Genomic DNA, 15,481 nt, shown 5'->3' on the forward strand with positions numbered 1-15,481 from the left:
CTGATGGCAATTTTTAGTAAGACTATGATAGTGGCATGCCACGCCCCTTATGCTCCGCGATAAGGGTATGGCATGGAGAAGGCATTAAAGTGGATGGCACATTCTAGTGAGCCTCTATGATATTGGCATGCCACGCCCTTATCCCCTGCGTTAAGGGTGTGGCACACTGATGTGCAAAAAATGTAGATTTCAGCCTAAGTATACATAGAACATTTATAAATATTATTGGTTGTCTTTTGCATATATCCATACCAGGAGAAAACCTACGAGAGCTTCCACTTAGGGTTATTTTACCAATCAACTCCCTTACTTTTATTTTGTTATGAATATTTCAATTTCTTGGATGTTGATTATGAACATGAGTGGTTAATTTCTCAGGTTCTGGGGTTGAGGCCGAATGAATGATTGTATTTCGTCGTTCTTAAAGTTGGTTAAATATTAGTTTATCATTTGGGTTGTTCTTAATATCTTGTTCTTACTATTTTGATGATTGACCACCATTGAAATACATATGTAATCCTTGTTTGAACCCGGAAGGATAATCATTAGGATAGATCAAAGGGTTTAAGGAACAATTCTTAACTATTAAATAACGAAAGATTTGAATTTGCATCTACAATATGAATATATCTAGAACGCCTTGTTTGGTTCAATTAAAGAAAGATAATGTAAAACATCTTAAATGGATTATTGCATCGACGCTCAAAGATGTAGTTGTGATATTCTTTTAGATAGATTATTAGAGGTTTAAAAGACCATAATATTATTATTTACCATTTGAATCAACAACCCTGTAACCAACCCGGCCAATAAAAAGGATAATGATTTATATGATTGTTGAGAGTGCCTCAACCCTAAAATCTCCTCTTGTACTGATTACATCTTTGCTGATGTTGCTATTGTTCCATTTTATTACTCTCTTACTTTTATTAGTTACTAAACTTTTACAAACATCTTTGGTACCTTACAACACTTGATTAAAATAATGTCGGAAACTAAAGTTAAGTGAATTTCTAAACAATTAGTCCCTGTGGATTCAACATTCGGCTCTTTAGAGTCACTATATTACTAGTCTGACCATGTACACTTACGTGTGTGGTAGGCCACAACAAGGTTTTGGCACCTTTGGTGGGGACTAAAATAATTAGTAATTTTCTAAATTTTTACTTTAGATAACACGGTATTGAAAACTTGATCTTAGCGGCTAAATTTTACAAGTAAAATTTTTACGTCAGATTGAAAAGTTACAACATTTTAGTCCTATTGCCACTCTTGTAAAGTGTTGCATAAATTAGCTGAAAATGTGGCCTTTGATCAAAGGCTATACTTTCAAACTTTAGATAACACTTTTTGGGGGTGGCCTAAAGAGGCGTAACCTTTGATCAAAGACCACACTTTTCAAGTGTTGCCATATCAACTACATTTTAAAAGCGTGGCCGTTAAGGTATAAAGGCCACGCTTTACAGCTTGTCATTAGAAACACTTTTATTTGATAAAGCTACACTTAAAAGTGTTGCCTTTGTTTTGCTATTGGGCATGTTTCACAAGCGTAGCCTTTTGTAGCACCTCTACAACAACATTTAAAAGACATTGCCGTTGTTTTACTATTGGGCACACTTCACAAGCATATCCTTTTGTAGCACCTCTATAACAACACTTCAAAAACATGATCTTTTCTTTATTACTAGTCACACTTCAAAATCATAGCCTTTTATACATCCTCTATGACAACACTTATAAAGTGTAAGCATGTTTTAACCACACTTTTAAAGTGCAGCAATATTGCCTAAAATTTTATAGCTCAAGCCACATTGGTAGAAATGGCATTAGGCATATAAAATGATTTCTAATTGAAAAATAATTACTTTGATCGAAATGTATACATCACCAAGCACATTACCTAAACATACATATTTATATATAATCTCATGCGCCAATTAGCTAATAAATAATTGAAGTGCATAGATTTGATTTCAAAAAAACATGTCTTTTACATACTGATTAGAAAACAACATAATAAAACTTCGTACCAAGTTCCACACAAAACCAAATGTATATAAACGTATATCAAAATATTTCAAAAATTCATCATCATTCACTTCAATCTAGATCAATTTAAATCGTGGCGCCCAGCATTCAAATTTGATCCCCCGCATTGATCCTACACATTCAAAATGAAACAAAAACACTTTAATTGTTGGATACAGTGAACATATCAATACAATTTAACTGACTGAACTGGTAAGAAACCTTAAATGATGTAACTCACTGTCTTTCAGTTCCAAGAAACCCCGGCATAAGAAAGTCAAAGAGCGACCACAAATCCAACACATTATTCTGCAATTTAAGTCAGACTATAGTTAAGCACCCATTGAATTGTTGTAAATATTCGAATGTGGTTGAACTACTAACACACACACATCCACTCGGAATGAGCCGACACTGTGCCTTCAGTTGCTGTTTAAAGCAACTGTTCTTTTCGACTTAGAATTCTTTATGATATGTCCCTTATTTAGAATGCAATAGTTCCAGAATAGCTGCCTAAGATAATCAACATCTTTGCGAATAACATCATATGTGACAAATGCAATAGTTCCAGAATAGCTGCCTAAGATAATCAACATCTTTGTGAATAACATCATATGATGTCACAATAACATTATGCTGACTAAATTGAGACCGTAGAGTAATTGTAGTACACAGATATCTGAGAGCTATCTCTTCAATTTTCTTCATATGTTTTTTGAAAATTTGTACTGTCATTTATTAATTATTTGTTAAAGTGTGGCCTTTATGTTCAGGACTAAAAATGTAGTAGCTGGTTACGTAGAAGTGAATGTCTTAAGTGTCATGGTAAGCTCGCAACACAATATCCAATTAGTTCTATCCTGAGGGTAATTCAGGTGGTATTAATAATCATGTTTAGTCTTCAATGGCTTAAGTTAAGATCAAACAGGCACAGAGAGACCATTTAAAGCACAGCAGGTGCTCATGTTGCAAATAGTTTTGTTCATGGATTGCTGTTCATGAGATGGCAATGTCTCGATTAAAGAAAGAACACCTGATTGATAGATATTCTAAGAAAGACTCTTGACACCCCCCTTCCCCATATTCCAAGTTATCAATATTCATGTGCATGATATATCTTTCAACTATTTCTTTCAGCACATTCCAATGCTAATCATCTCACAAGAAGAAAATGAGACTTTAAGCATGATGACAAATGGTGATTTTGATTCCACCAACCCTTGTTATATGGATGGAGAGAAACCGAAACAAGGGAAAAACAGGTAAGGGAAAGAGGAACATATAGGTCTCAGCAGTCAGCAGTGAGAAACCGAGATATTGGTTTTATTTAAATAAGATCAGCACAGGGATGTAAGCATCACAATATCACATTGCAGACACGAGAGAGATAATCAGTGGCTCTGGAGTAAAAGTAGTCTGTATGCCAGTGATTAAGATATCATCTGTGGAACTACAGTTTAATAGTGTGAAGGAAAATCTAATTCAGATTGAAAAGAAACCAACAGCTATACAGGTCAAGGGAACAACACTTCCAGTGGATGTCCAGGAGATTAAACTCCCAGAAACCAATTCTGTAAAGAATGTTGAAACAGAGTGGACTTGTGTGGTATGTCAAGTGATAACCACCTCAGAGCATGAATTGAAATGCCATCTTCTAGGACAGGGACATAGTGAAAGGCGTGAAGAGCTGAAAATTGCAAGCAAACGGCCAAAACTGAAAGAAACCTACCTTTTTCTTCTAATATGTCGGACAAGCTTAAGCAGGAACAAGTAAAGCTTGCACTTGCAGCACAAAAAAAGAACACTAATGAAAAACATCACTGTCATGGTCACCCCTTTGCCGCCCCATCCCAGTATGTAAACGATCATGCTATCTGACCGAAAAAGCAACAACATAAAAGTCCAGATGGTAAAGGGGTGACTACTTTTTTAACCACTTTTAGACATGAAGAACTTTGTTAGGATCAAGCGCTTACCATCATGCCAAAAGCTATAGCTAATAGCAAGTGAGCAACTTTATTTCTAAACTAAGCTCACCAAGCAAGCAGCAAGCGGCATGTTCGATCATGACTCCAACCAGGACCACCCCAGCCCCTCGGAGGCCTTGTCATAGGCAGGATGTTGGAGTTACCCGACAAGGAGCAAATTTGAACATCGATGAAGCTGAATTCCTTTATTTGAAGCTATCAACCATATATATGCCTATCCTCAAATTATTTTCTTGCAGATTTCTTTCCAAAATAAAACAGCACTTTCGTACTCTAATTACACAACAATAACCACTAGTCCTAATTTTAATTTCAATATCCGGGAAACAATTATCATAAAAGCACTACAATACCAACACCAAAAACACACACGGTAATAGCATTATCTCAACTGCAAACATGCTTGATTGAGTTATTTTCTTGCGGATTTCTTTCCAAAACAATAAGTATTACGTGCTTTAATTACATAAAAATTATTACTAGTCCTAATTTCACTGTAGCACAAATCCATGAGAAAGAGAATGCAGGAATAGTGAATGACAAGAACTAGGAAAATGCAAGTTTCTTACTCTGCCTGGAACTAAAAAGAGTAAACAGAGCCAAGTTTGCACACTAAAAAACAGAGCCAAGTTCATTATTCACTAAAAAGAGCCAAGTTTCCACACTACAAACAGAGCCAGACAATTATTAAAAATTTCAAAAGGAATTTTGACTGCCTTATGACCCAATTCTGGAAACTGACGACTACTATCTAAAACATATACAATTGCACAATTCTAAGAACTATAATTTATTGAATGAAGTGATCAAATCTTTTAAAAAATAAAGAGGAAGAAACATCAGAAATACCTTGGAAACAAGAGCTGACGTCTGACTTTTCAAAGCCCATTCTTTACTGGAATTTGTAATTTCAGACATCAAATCAACTACACTAGAAAAGTTCCTCGCTCATCGGGGTTCAGTTCATCCCATCGCAACCGCACCTAATGCTGTAAAATTAATACAATTTAAGAAATGGATGGGAGCTCAATGTTTAAGCCATTCAGGTAATACTGGGAACATTTATATCTGGACTTGTATGAAATTCAAAAAGAAGAGTGTAAAGGAATCTTGACTTGAACTTTCAAATCCCTTACATAGGTATCATGCCTTCAGTGCAGATGTCAACCACAAAATATTGAAGCAAAGAAGCTCGGCCATTTCTTACAGATTTTGGAGTTCTGTTGTCAAGTACTTTATGCCCATTTAGGACAGGAGACTATATTTTCCCCAGTAGTTAATCTTATTATCTTTCTACGGGCAGGCTGGCTCAAATCTTCTGGAAAAGGACATTATGAGTGCAAAGTGGGGGAGAGGGCATAGTGGATATTCACTTCTGTACTGAAGCCAAAAGATAATTACCAGTATTTTTCCCTTTCCTTGAACAATAGAAATTTGAAAGTGTAACTTTGTAAAATTGTGTCAAGTTCTGAATGAAGCCATTAGTGAACAATGCTATTGGTCGAACACTATGAAGAAAGGTAAGCTAAAAAGAATCTCAGCTAGTTGGTGGACAACTAAGGATAAAAAGCTAAGAGCTAAATGCAAAGATATCATAATGTAAACTGGAGCATCTTGTAGGTTTGCAGTCGTACTTCTGAAGACCATTCTTTCCTTACTAAAGCAAACGATGTGCTTGCCGAAACGCGAACATCCTCTACTTTTATCTGCAAAAGAAATAGAAAGTTTAGAAACATTTCCTTTTATTTGTGAAAGTTATCAGAAACATAGATGTTTAAATAAGGAAAACAATAAGAACTCTGCCTTTATCAGAAACGTTTATTTTTATTGGCGAAGTTAGCAGAAACATAAAAGCTTAAATTAAGAATACAATAAGAATTCTGCCTTAAGGGTATTGTAATTTAAATATACTTAGAAGCATGGAGACCCTTAAATAATACCTCTTATTTGAAAAATGAAAAAATAAAAAAAAATAAAATGATGTACTTGAGCTAGACTATTCATTGTTCTAGTGAATCCAATGAAAATTGTGAAGCACGTCTATTATTCTGCAATGTATGTAAACTAATCCTATGTTCTTAAGGATATCAGAAAAGGTAAAGGGTACAATCGAAACATTTAAATGCTAATCCTATGTTCTTAAGGATATCAGAAAAGGTAAAGGGTACAACCGAAACATTGAAATGCTTAACCAGGCTTATCAGTTCCAATCCCTCTTATACAAAATAAATAAACTTGTAAGGGATAAACCAAAAAAAAGCAATAACTTAGCAAAATTCAATATTGATCAAGGTTAAAATAAAAAGTAACTTCCACAAGACATAATTAGCAGCCAACAGTAAAGGAAAAATTGACTGGATTACAAAAATGTACCATTTGGAATTCCCTTCAGCTGAATTACCTTGACCCTGCATTTATAAACCAGAATAATAAGAGTGAATTTCAAAATAAATGATAACTAGTACCACTTGTTCACTAGACAGAACAAAGAAACTTGTAAGAGACAACAACAATATACCGAGTGCATTTCTATAAAGTGGGATTTGGGGACAGAGTATACACAGTTCATACCTCAACCTTAGAGGTAAGGTAGAGAAATTGTTTCCATTAGACCCCTGAATAAATTAAATACTGCCTGAAAACAATAGGTAGTAACAAAACTGTAGATAGTAAAGAAACAACACTACCACAAAATAATACTACAATTGAATCTAACTGAAACAACAGGTATCGCCAAAGCTACAAGAATAACAGTACGACTACTAGTACGGACTTGCAAGAGATGCCACAGAGGCAGGCATGTTGCTAAACTTAGTAACAACATTTTGAATCGTCCAAACACTCAAGAGTTACAAATATTAAAAATCCTCATATTTCTAGTTTGGCAGGCTCTTCCATTGTTGAATCAACTTAACTCTTGGATTTGACAACTATAGATAGTTTATTTGAGATTGAACCATAATTGATTGAATAAATTCGGATGAAAGTATTTCCCCTCATTAATTTCTAAAAAAAAGACCATTTATCTCGATGACAATAAAGCAAGTGAAATCCTAAAAGAAGAAAAATTTTGAGTTATACCTTCTCAATGGACATCGGCTTGGTAGCAGAACCTATAGCAACCAAAGACCCAAAATACCTCTTCACTGTTTTCCTTTTCGTCGTCACCTTGGAACATGGTGTTTTGGGTGAATTTGCATCCTCACATTTTGCTCTTATAGTTTGTCTAAAAATACAAGAATCAAACACAAGGATTTCGTTGGAAGAAATGAAAAATGGGGATTTCTTTCCATAACCGTTTATTTCCCTAAATTTTGCACAAACAAAAACCTTAAAACAAAGCATTTGAAGATTGAACAAAAATAAAAATTGAAAACCCTAGATAGCAACGATTTTGTTGTTAGAAATGAGCAGTGACCAACGAGTTTAGGCGGAGCTATTTTGATGAAGTCAAAAAGAGAGAAAATGATTGAGAACCCTAGCTGTGTGACGGGATGTTATTATGTTTTATGAAAAAATTTTGGATTATCAGAAATTGGAGGGAATGTAATATTTTAGTATTAAAATATTGGAGGAAATATTATATTTTGGAGTAAAGTTTATAAAATTACTTTTTCTGTTTAAAAACGAATAACATACTTTCTTTTTTAATTAGTTTTAAAAAAAATGACTCTTTTTTCTTTTTGGCAATACTTTACTTTCAACTTAGCACATGACATGTTTAATACCACAAAATTAAAGAACATTTTGATATATTTGACATAACTTTAATGTAGCATCATAAGATTCAAAAATTTTATTTATTATCTTAAACTCCATACCAAGTCAAACTAGGCCATTTTTTTAAACGGAGGGAGTATAAGACAACACTTATAAATTGTTGTTTTAAAATAATAAAAATAGCTATATTTTAAAAATGTAACCATATATAAAAGACGTTGCTAATTATATAATGATATGGCAACACTTATAAAGTGTAGCCTATAGTATTAAAGAGCAAACTTTACAAGTTTTGTTAAAATTATCGTGGCTTAAAGCTAAAAATAAAGGCTACATTTTAAAAGTGTGCCCGAAACTATTGTAGACAACACTTCTATTGTTAAGATTTAGTGCGGCCTTAGGCCAAAAATGTTGTAGTAGAAAGAGAATTGGTTGAGTTGTACTTGGAACCTAAGAGAGTATTTCAATTAGTAAAGGAGAGCAGCTATACTCTAATACTTAATTCAACAATTACAAATGAAAGATCCAACTGATATTGTTCCTGCTAACAGAGCAGCGACTAGACCTTTTCACGAGGTGGCAATCTCACTAATTAATAATGTCACTAATAGCATTCGTAGACCATTTGCAGGAGGTTGATTTGAGTTAAAATAGAATATGGTGCAACTCTTGCATGTGAGCAGGCAATTCATTGGTTTATCTCATGAAGATCCACAACAACACTTGCAAAACTTCATTTAAATCAGTGATACTTATATTCCCGCGGAAGTATCGACCGATTATGTTAGACTGACTCTCTTCCCCTTTTCTTTATTGGGGGAAGTGAAATGGTGGCTAAAGGTTGATCCACAAAACTCTGTAACTACCTGGGATGACTTAGCATAAAAATTTCTTATTCGGATCTTTCTATCTGGAAAAACTGCACTGTTGAGAAGTGAAATTCAGAGTTTTGGGCAAAAAGATAGTGAGAATCTGTACTATGATTGGGAAATGTTCAAGTCCATGCTTCGTGATTGTCCTCATCACCATCAGAATAATAAGGTGTTAGTCAATACTTTTATTGAGGGACTCGAACTAAATACAAAAACTCTCCCAGATTCAGCAACAAGTGACAGGTATTGGAAAAGACTTATAATGAACTATACACACTCATAAATCGGATATCCCAGAGGAATCTTAAGTCGAATGTAGATATATTGAGAAACACGCTAAAGAAAGTTGCAGGGGTGCTAAAAGTTGACTGGTTGGCAACTATCGTAATGCAGATTTCTTCTCTAAGAAACCAGATGAATATACAGTTCATAAATTTGAGTTTAGGGTACACATCATCCACAACTAATGCAGTACATCAGACTCAGTCTTGGTGTGAGTTATGCGGTAGTAATGACCATGAAATAGATACTTCTGCAGTAAATCCAGATTCTGTTAATTATATGGGTAATGCACAGTGCCAGGGGAATTAGAACTTCAGTAATACTTATAATGTTAACTGGTAGAATTGCCACAACTTATCATAGGGTGGAAATCACGGACAAAATGCAAATCGACATAGTAGGCTAAGAAATAAGAATCAGCAAAAACATGTTCATAGTAATCAAGACAACACTCAGTCAAGTATTATCCAAGAGATGCTGAAATAGATTATGGCTAATCAAGACCAGATGGCAGTAGATATAAAGAATTAGTAGATGGCTACGAAAACCTTAGAGGTTCAGTTGGATCAGCTTGTGGGAGAGTAAAATACTAAACCTCAAGGAGGTTTTCCAAGTGATATTGACCTAAATCCCAAGCACGTGAATGCAGTTTCTACTTACAGTGGACTACAACTAAAGGAGCTAGAACCTAAAAAGGCATCTTGCAAAGCTATTGCTAAAGATAGTGAGAAGGCTAAGAATGAAAAAGTTGAAAGCACTGAGAATATGGTGAAAAGTGTAAAACCACCTCCACCTTTCCCACAGAGGCTGAAGAAGCAGAAAGAGGAATCTTTCTATCAAAAATTATTAATCTATTGAAACAGGATCACATTAACCTTCATCTTATTAATGTTTTATAGAGTGTACCAAAATATGCTAAGTACATAAAAGATATTGTGGATAATAAGAACCGATTAGCCGAATACGCCACTATTGTACTTACTGAGAAGTGCGCCTGAAGGACTAAGAATAGGTTGTCCATGAATCTTAAGGATCCAGGAAGTTTTTCTATTCAAATCACAATTAGGCAGTATATTAGAGCCCGGGGCTTATGTGATCTTGGGGAAGGTATAAATCTCATTTTCATATACTTATTCAAGAAAATGGGGTTAGGTAACCCGAGGCCCATTATTGTGATTTCACAATTGGTTGACCGTTCACTTATCAGGTAAGACGGAATAGTAGAATATTTATTAGTGCAAGTGGGTTCTCTCATATTTTTTATGTACTTCATTATTCTGGACTTTGATGTTGATCCCTAAGTCTCATTTATTTTTGGGACATCCATTTTTAGTGACTGGGCATACATTGATAGATGTGGCTGAGGGTAGTTGACTATGCAAGATCATGATAACGTCGAATTGTTTGTTGTGCACAAGTCAATGAGGCTACCAGTAATATATAAGGAATTGTCTTCAATCATAGTTATAGACCTTGAATCTGAGCTTCCTCTTATTATGTCCAAGGACCCCTGGAGAGAGAATTGGTGGGATATGATATTTTTACTGATGTTGAAGCACATAAAATGGTTTAGGTTCTTGATGCTACAAGTGTTTTTATTTGTAAGGGTGAATTTGAACTTTGAATATTCCCCTTGGTCCTTCTCCCAGGCCATCCATTGAGGAAGCACCTAAGTTGGAGCACAAGGCTCTAATTTCTCACCTCAAATATGCTTTTATTGGTAATGATGACACTTTACCTATAATTCTCTCTATAGGATTATTGTATGTACAAGTAAATGAAGTATTGGCAGTGCTTAAAAGTATAAAAAGAGTTATTGGATGGAAAATGTCAAACATCCAAGGAATAAATCCTGAATTTTGCATGCATAAAATACTTATGGAAGAAGGTTAAAAAGCCAGTGCGCGGAACCAAAGGAGATTGAATCCTGCCATGAAGGAGTTAGTCAGAAAAGAGATAATTAAGTGGCTTGATACAATGATAGTTTATCCCATCTTAGATAGCAAATAGGTCAGTCTTGTGAAGTGCGTCCTAAAGAAGGGATATGACAGTTGTGACAAATGATAACAATAAGTTGATTCCGACTAGTACTGTGATAGGGTGGAGTATTTGTATGAAAAATAGGAATCTTAATGATTTCACTCGATAAGATCACTACCCAATCCCTTTTATTGACCAGATGCTTGATCTTAGGTGAATTTATACACCTAAGACTTTTTATCCGGCCTTAATTATCCTTATTTCTAGGAATTCTCTTGTGTTTATTGAGTTGTTGATAATATAATTGAGCATATAAGTCTCTTCGATCACTATATTCTTGCGACTGCGAAGGTGTGGTTCATCCTCTAAGAGAGATTAGATGAGAAAGTTTAGATCGAAGATATTAAAATATTTTATTATAATGTTTAAGGTGTGTTTCAAACAAGTTTGGACTCAATTTGGTCACTTAGAGTTTAGATGAGAAAACTAGTGCTACTAGCTTAAGCTCTATGTTGTTCTATTTCATCTCAATGGATTCTAGTGTGTGTAATGAGTTACTAAGGGTATATTTGTGTAATAATGTGTGGAATAACTTTTTAATAGTGTTTAAGGTTTATGTGAAACAAGACAAGAGACTCAACACTAAGTTAAAGATCAAAAGGACAAAACTAGTACTCTTAGCTTAAGTTACTAGTTCATCATATTAGATTGTATGTTGTTTTATGCTCTAATTCTTGGTGTTTGATGCCATAGGGTTCTTGGTGAGTTGACAATGATGATATATGGATGATACAAAATCTATAAATCAAGTGGAAACAACACCACGATGCTTTGAATGGATTGATAAACACATGCGACAAGACTTGACCAAAAATGGATGTTATGGAGTCATTGACGTGCCACGGACCTTAGGAACCATGTTAGGGACATGACACACCCTTGGGGGAATCCTAAATTACCAATTATATTATCTCACCAATATTATGGCATGATATGGATCCTAGTCCATGAGATAAGGGTGTGGCACGCCCCTTTGTCAAAATCAGCAGTTTGTGTCCAAGTATAAATGAGACCCTTAGTTGTTAAGTTTCACACCTTGGACAACCTTGGGACTTGAAGTGAGGCTTGTCAAAACTTAAATTAGGGTTTTATTCCATTACTTTGGTTTTCTTATTTATTTTGACATGTATTCATTAATTGTGATTATAGTTATGTCCATGATCAGCTAAACGCCCTTTTCCGAGGTTAAGGACAAGAACATGAGTATTATGGTTATGAATTAATCTTGTTTTGTTTGTTTATCAATATTGGTTATTTATTTATCCTTTTTATCATTATTTTAAGGATTTTCGACCCTTATAATACATGCATAATCATCTTATGAACTTGGAAGGAGGAATAAGAGGATAGAACATGGTATATATAGAATAGAATTGTAATCTTCTAATTGAATGAAGTTATAATTTGCATATAGTATTGGAATATACCTATGTGATATATTTGGTTCAAGTACCGTATAAAGTGTGAACGTATTTAACTTTGTTCTAGCATCCTCGCTTAACGATGTAGTTGTGGGACTAAGTTAGATAATTGACTAGAGGATCAAAAGGCCATAGTTATAGTATGAACCCCGTGAACCAACAACAAGATAATCAACCTATCCAATGAAGTTTATAGATTACTATGATTGTTTCCAGTGCCTTAGCCCTGGGTTTATCCCCATTGAGTGTACAAACCTTTACTCTATCACATTGTTTAGTTTATTCTTAGTTTTAACTCATAATTACTTTTGGTTACATTAGCACTGAGTTAATCTTAATAGTTAGACTAGTCCAAGATAGTTATGTCACGACCCAATTTTCTAAAGTCGTGATGGCGCCTACCCTATCCCCTCAATAGGCAAGCCAAGCCATAGCCCAAAATAATAGGTAACGGGATAACAAGCAGAGATAAAAAAAAAAGATTGTGTGTAATGATAGCAATAGTAATAACAAGCAACAAACAAAAAGCAAACATATACCATATACTAAAATGAGGAAAGGAAGAAGAACCAAATACACAAACGAATCCCTCCCAAGACCTGGTAAGGTAGGCACTAGAGCCACTACTAAAAGATACCCACAGTACTAGAGCACATCCAAAATATACCCAATATATACAAGAAGTCTCAAGGACAAAATACCAAAATTTACAAGAACGGGGTCCTAATTCAGATAAATAAGGCATGTTATACATATCAAATGGTACACAAATAAAAGTACTTATCCAAAACTAGCATAATAGTACACAATTTCAGTAAATAAGCTCAATTTAAAGGTAGGGTAAGCCTAGCCTACCTAAATGCCAAAGCAAAAATATCTTTTCGTGAAGCCTCCAAATAGTGTCACTAGAATTCGAGCTTGAAAAACATATTATAAGTAATTGATTTTCTTCCAAGAGTTCTCATGTAAATTTATGCATATATAAGTGTATATTAACAAACAACATATACGATAACAGGATCCAGAAACCCCAAACCCCAAAGTAATAGAAAGATAACAATGCAGCAGATGCATATATAGGTATATAAACTATTGTCCAACAATTATAATGTTAAATATGTTATCTAGTCTTATCACTTGGATAATATTAGAATATAATGTGACATGTAGCAGCCACTAATCTGCAAACCGAAGTCCTTGTCCGCCTTTTCTTCTTGCACAAAGAAGTGGATCACTACAAATTATTTTTATTTTCTCATATTACGTATATATTCGAATATTGCGTAGGTTTGTGATAAAATATTAAAATATTTTGAACATACTATAATTAAAAGAAAATTATTTCTAATAAAAATTATATTATTTAATAATAATATGTTAATATATCTAAATTTACTATCTCCGCTTAAAATATTAATAGACTATAAAGAGAGATTATGAGAATTATAAATATAACATAACGTAATGAATTTTATCAATATCAAAAATATTTTAAAAGGGTGACAATTGTATTTCTACCAAATGCCAATTTAAAATAAATATTCCACAATATATTAGATATAACAAAAATTCTGAAATATACCGCTTGGGAATTGAACTATTAGTCCCTGCAAGTCATAAATAACTTGGGATAGTTACTGAATATCTTTGAATTTTGAAAATATATAAAAATACAAACAAATGACCGTAAGGGTCATTACAACATCCACTACTAAAAGAACTTTCGTTCGTGAAAGTAAAGCATAAGGACATACCTGAGGGCTCAAAGGTAGGGATACTGGGCGCGCATATCACGCCTGGGAGGGAAGCCACGTAGGTCATTCAAAACCACATTAAGAAACTTGTGAACCACAGGGACGGAGTCAAGCAATGGAATCTAAGAACTAACATCCCAACATAAGTAAGAAATAACTCACAACCCCTCGACATTAGTCTCTAATCATGATTGCAAGAAATAATTCCCATCAGCGTGCACCTAAAAGAACCCTTCCACGTCACCATGGGTATGCTAGGCTAGGTTAAAGTAATGATCCTGACAAAATAATCAATGATCACATGATAAAGAGATAACTAATTATAACGCCCGATATTTCCCTAGCATAATCTAAGTCCCAATAAGTCAGTATTCGTATATATAAATTTTGAAATACTTATTATTTATAGTTTAGAGCCTTCCATTGTGTAGAAAATTTAATTATCTTTCAAACGATATAAAATTTACCTAAATCTGATAACTGGGTAAGAAGTTCTGGTGATTTTAAGTTTCAGTCATTAAATACCATCATTTTGACCCTTAGCGCATCGCGGAGTCAGTGTAAATAGAAATTGTTAATTTCCAATACTGCTCCATGATAGTGGCGTATCACGCCGTAGGCCCAGCTCATAATTGTCCAATTCCAGTGAGGCAGCGCGATCATGGCGCGTCGCGCCAATGGTGAAAATCAGAATCAAAGGGGCACCGTGATTTCTTCGCATCGCGCTGTCGGCCTAGTTCACAGTTGTTAGTTTCCAATAACACGGCACGATAACACCGCATCACGCAAGGTTCCCACTTTGGAAAAAAATTATGAAAATTAAAAGTTTCGTCCAAGGGTAAAACAGTCATTTCCCCTAATTTTAATCCGCCCAAGTGTGTTGTTAAGCCCTAAAAACATTTTTAAACTAATTATTTTAATTATTTCCCCCCAAATCAAGAACCCTAGCTCTCTAATTTCAAGGCCAATCCTCAGGAACTCACCAAGAACTTTAGAAAATTCATCAATTAAGGTATGTTAGATGTTCATCCATGGAATCCTTTTATTCATGGAGCCCAAGTATCCCATTTTAATCATCAAGTTATAATCTTTTCAAGTTATTATGTTTTAAATTATGATTTCATCCATGAACTTCCATGTACTATTGATTTTATACCATATTACCATGAAATTATTTATATCATTCAATTCTCCATGTTTTTATATTATTATTTATTGAATGAATCCATGATTTAGATCTATTATGTTGAATTCATGCTATTCCATTAGTTCTATGACATTCCTATGATTGTTTTAACCATGAACTACAAGTGTTTAATAAAATGCCTACAAGAGTGATTGATTTATATAAAATCCTTCATGTTTTGTCCCTCAAG

The 15,481-nt window shown here is 34.2% G+C and overlaps 1 long non-coding RNA gene across 3 annotated transcripts; it reads right to left on the reverse strand.

The window, feature by feature from the left end:
• Positions 1–1,937: 1,937 nt before the first annotated feature.
• On the reverse strand, positions 1,938–7,590 carry LOC107848322. 3 transcript variants are annotated; one of them, XR_007046662.1, is made up of 6 exons: positions 7,098–7,590; positions 6,390–6,424; positions 5,153–5,722; positions 4,866–5,005; positions 2,270–2,337; positions 1,938–2,161 (listed from the first exon to the last, which is right to left on the reverse strand). It is a non-coding gene; the product is annotated as an uncharacterized LOC107848322 (long non-coding RNA). The 3 variants fall into 3 exon arrangements; XR_007046661.1 differs by having other exon boundaries at positions 5,651–5,722; positions 7,098–7,578; XR_007046660.1 differs by having other exon boundaries at positions 4,866–5,722.
• Between the last annotated feature and the right edge of the window lie 7,891 nt (positions 7,591–15,481).

The sequence above is a fragment of the Capsicum annuum genome, chromosome 11, assembly GCF_002878395.1.
Source record: "Capsicum annuum cultivar UCD-10X-F1 chromosome 11, UCD10Xv1.1, whole genome shotgun sequence".
NCBI classification, from domain to species: domain Eukaryota; kingdom Viridiplantae; phylum Streptophyta; class Magnoliopsida; order Solanales; family Solanaceae; genus Capsicum; species Capsicum annuum.